We start from the raw sequence: 4882 nt of genomic DNA on the forward strand, positions 1-4882 counted from the left end.
GTCTTTCTTGCTCACACGCAGTAACATCTTTCAAAGGCACCCTGATTTAAAATATATACCTAAGTAACGCATTTGAAGAATAGTGCATAGCTCAGATTTCTTCTCTGGCTTGTCTCTTTGCATTCTAATTCCAGATGGGAGGCAGATTCCAGAAATCATTGTTTTTTATCTTCACCATCTCTATGTAGACAGAGTGACAGATGCAAGATACACTCATAATTTAAATGTAAATGTTAAGATATTATGTCTCAACTGAAACTATTTACCAGATGAATAAAAATAACACATCTTAATGTGGTAAGCCACTTCATTAAAACTGTATAATTCTACATTATCTGCCCTTCCCCCTACTCCCCATCCTTAGGAGAAGCCAAACTACTTCAGAACAAACATCGCCTCCCTGTCTATCAGATTTAGAGTGCCAACAGAGTTTCTTTGCTTTGCTTTAAAACATATTTATTTTTAGACCTTTCAATCCACGATTGCAAACAGATGTGCTCTTTTTTTCCCCCCATTGAAGAAAATAAATAACCAAGGTTGCAATTCTCTTTTAAAACTTTTTTTAAGTAAAAGAAAAACAATAGGAGTTTTATTTCAGGATTCTGCTCTTGCCAAGCATGCAATCTGTAAAACATTTTGCCCTATTGGTTCAGGATGGGGGAAGACATCTGTGCACGAGGCAGCAATCTGTTCTTTTGAAACACAATTTCATTTCACAGAGCTTTGATCTGTTGAGTGTAAACACAATTTTCTGAAGCTACTCATTCAGAATCAGAAATATTGACAATCTGAAGTCTCATCCCTAAAGACAAAGTTTTATGCCAAAAATAATAACCGCTAATATTTATAGAGCTTCACGGTGGGCCAGATGCTAAGTGAGCTACTACATTCAGGCAATTCCAGTTGCTATGTTTTTTGAATATCAGCATCAAAGTCAGCTTTAGACACATTTAATGGACAACAACATGAAGAAACAAACTCTGCACAGACCATTTGGATCATTAAAATCACAGCCAGGTACTAACTCAATGTTTTGCCTCTTGACATAGGTATCTTCCCCTAACACAACCAAACTTCCCCCAACCAAAGTGTGCTCTGGACTACACATGAGACCTAACTGTGGTATTAGAATAAAGCTACAAATGTTCTTTTAGAGTCTACTGGGAGGTCATTTAGAAGAAATAACATGTGGAAATCCATCTATTGCATACACGAGATCTAGACATCCTATTACATATTTTTCTAAGAAAACAATTCCAGTGAACGAGAACAATGGTATTAACAGACATCTTGTTGGCTCCCTTAAATACTAACACATTGGACATAAGAGAATTTTTTATTACCTAGGGTCTACAACACAAATACATCTACATAGTCTTAGAATTCCTTATGCAGTTTGGCATACAGCTATGAAAAGTTGTTCTTTAATTAACAACTTAATAACTAAACTTTGAGTATAGGAAGGCTACTGATTCGTTTGTGATAATTTTATATATGACTACTTTGCTGAAATTGTTTACCAGCTTTAAGAGTTCTCTGGTGAAATTTTTGGGGTCACTTAAGTGTACTATCATATCCTCTGCAAATAGTGATATTAAACTGGTATGATATTGTGGATGACGGGAAGTGCTTGCTTAGGGAAGTCTGATATAGCTGTCTCCTGGGAGGCTCTGCCAGAGCCTGACAAATACAGAGGTAGATGCTTGCAGCCAACTATTGGACTGGGTGTGTGGTTTGCAGCCCCATGGAGGGAGAAACAGTGTTAACAGGCCAGACTACCCAGAGCTCCTGGGGACTGGACTACCAACCAAAGAATATGCATTGAAGGACCCGTGGCTCTGGCCGAATATGTGTCAGAGGATGGAGTAGGAGGAGAGGCCCTTGGACCTGAGAGCGTTCGATGCCTTAGTGTAGGAGAATGCCAAGAAGAAAGAAGAGAGTGGGTGGGTGGGTGGGTTGGGGAGCACCTTTATAGAACCAGGGAGAGAAGGGATGGGATAGGGGTTTTCTTAAGGAGAGATCTGGAAAGGGTTATATAAAATAACAATCCCAGAGCCTTGGTCTGGGTTTCAATCTGATATGGTTATTCATCGGCATGGTATCTTAGCTCCCTTGAGTTTGTGTTTGGCCTAGTATATATTGTATATATTTAATGCTAGATAAGCTCTCAACCTTTTCCTGGCTCGAACTTTTAGACTTCCACATTGTGTGAACACTTGACATACTCACTAGAATAATTACTTTCAAGTCTGAGCAAATCTAGGGATTTTCTCTGGTTTCTTCTTTAGCTATTACAGTTATCACTTGTCTTTTTCTAGCTGTTAAGACTTTACCGCATATCCAGGTCCCCAGAGGACATGGAAGAATGTAGCTTAAGTAAGAAATTGCCGGAAAAAAAGAATGAACAAACAATGTGTGCAGTGAGGAAATGGAACCAAGAGTTATGAGAAGAGGAGGAGAGGGGCATTATAAAAGCTGGAGCGATCAAGAGGGAATAGACATCGAGGTTGTTGCCAGGCATGGTGGCGTAAAGCCATAGCCCCAGCCCTTGGGAGGTGGCAGCAGAGAAAGTGAGCCTCAAGAGCCAGATCCTGCATCAGCCTGGGATGGCATAAGACCCTGTGTTAAAAAAAACAAAAAGAGGAAACAATAAAAGAAAACCATAGACAGGTAATAAAGAATACAGGGTAGAAGAAGGAATGGTAAATGAAGACAGCTAAGACAAGAGGAAGGTAAAAAGAAAGTCACCAGTAATAGTACCGGTTTTAAGGTATTTTTGATACTTTTTAAAATAATTATCATATTAATAGAGAGGAGCTGGTGTAGGAATAAGGCATGGGCTTTGGAATAAGGCAAAAGAGATGAATTCACTCGACTCTTTACCTGATAAGCACTATGGCCTGTCTTGTTCTGTTCAGAATTAAATAACAAAATAATATATACTAGATACATCTAGCAAATACTAGATGATGAGATGGCATTGATAGAAATTCATTTCTCTCAAGTCTAGAGGCTGGAAGTTCATGATCAAAGGACCAGCAGATACATTATCTAGTGAGGGCTAGCTTTCTGATTATGTCTTTCCCTATGGAAAGGCCAGGGTGATTTTCTGATCTCTATAAAAAAAGACACAAGCTCCATTAATGTCCTGGCCATCTATCAAAAAAAAACCCCATCTCCAATGGTATCACCTACAATACAATGGAAGTAAAGATTCTAATGTATGTCTTTTGGAGGTTGCATAAATACCTAGACCATCAAGATATGACCTTAGAAATCCTGTCCTCACCCCTTTTCTTTCAGAAAATGTCTTGCTATGTATCTCAAGCTTGCCTTGGACTCTGTAATCCCAAGCTGACCTCCAACTCAAAACCCTTCAGTCTGTACCTCCTATGTGCTAGCGTTTCATGTATGCACTCTTGTGCTCAACTAGTCAATACTCCTAATCTCTCTGTAACTTAGGTTATTTGGAATTTTAAAGATGGTATAGCACTCTCCTCCGATGATACCTGTAATAACCATACACATAATATAGTTCAAAATAATTCACACCATTATTTTAAGTCATATACAGCAAAAATCTTCCAGGATCTATCCTAATTAGTATTAATACACCCAAGCAAGAACATATACAATGTATTTTATATACATTGTACATACATAGAATGCCAGAATTCATTTATATACATTGTTCATATATAGAATGCCAGAATTTATAATATGTTGTTTCTATATCTTAGATTTATTGCAACTGATCCCTCTACACATATTTGAGTTTCTTTTGAGATTTGCATGAATGCTGGCCTTATATTCGGAATAGTAGCCCTCCCTTGTAAAAGTATCCCTTACCAGACAAGGAAATAATATAGGAATAAATCACATGGACATCATAAAAATTCTGAAGGCTTATCCTCTATGATAAAACTTGTCTATGTTTTCATACACATGGAAAAAATACTGGATGAATTTTACAACTAAAACATCAAGGAACCCTGAAAATACTTGTGCCTATGTTTCTACTGTGACTCAAGTATAAGCAAGGGAATCCCACTTTAAACCTCATGAATGTTCTATATTTTCTACAATCAGAGATAAGGGGTTAGTGAGATGACACAATAGGTAAGAGAAAGGACTAACTTCAGATCCCAACTCCCAGGCAAAAAGTCAGAATAACTGTACACACATCTGTAATCTCAAGACTGTGGTAAGAAGAGACAGATGGTTTCCCAGTCACTCCGCCATTCAGTAAAAGACTTTAATTAAAGCATAAAGAATGATAAGGCAAAACACCTCACATCCTCCTCTGGCTTCTGTACACACGAGCATGCATACCTGCTCACACACATGCACACACTACATATACCACCTCCAACACACACACACACACACACACACACACACACACACAGAGGATATATGCATAGATAGTATGCTCATTTCCAGTGTGGCAAGATTTCAGAGGGAGGAAGGAAAGGAAGGCAATCATTTTATGTATATGATTCCACGTAGATATCAGAAAGAAAACATATCTTATCTATACTTGATAATAACTCAAGTGTACTGGATAGCTTTGTGTCAACTTGACACAGCTGGAGTTATCACAGATAAAGGAGCTTTAGTTGGAGAAATGCCTCCATGAGATCCAGCTGTAGGGCATTTTCTCAATTAGTGATCAAGGGGGAGAGGCCCCTTGTGGGTGGTGCCATCTCTGGGCTGGTAGTCTTGGATTCTATAAGAGAGCAGGCTGAGCAAGCCAGGTGAAACAAGTCAGTAAAGAACATCCCTCCATGGCCTCTGCATCAGCTCCTGATTTCTGACCTGCTTGAGTTCCAGTCCTGCATTCTTTGGTGATAAACAGCAATGTGAAAATTGTAAGCCGAAT

The sequence above is a fragment of the Mus pahari genome, chromosome 12 (assembly GCF_900095145.1).
Source record: "Mus pahari chromosome 12, PAHARI_EIJ_v1.1, whole genome shotgun sequence".
In the NCBI taxonomy this organism is placed as follows: domain Eukaryota; kingdom Metazoa; phylum Chordata; class Mammalia; order Rodentia; family Muridae; genus Mus; species Mus pahari.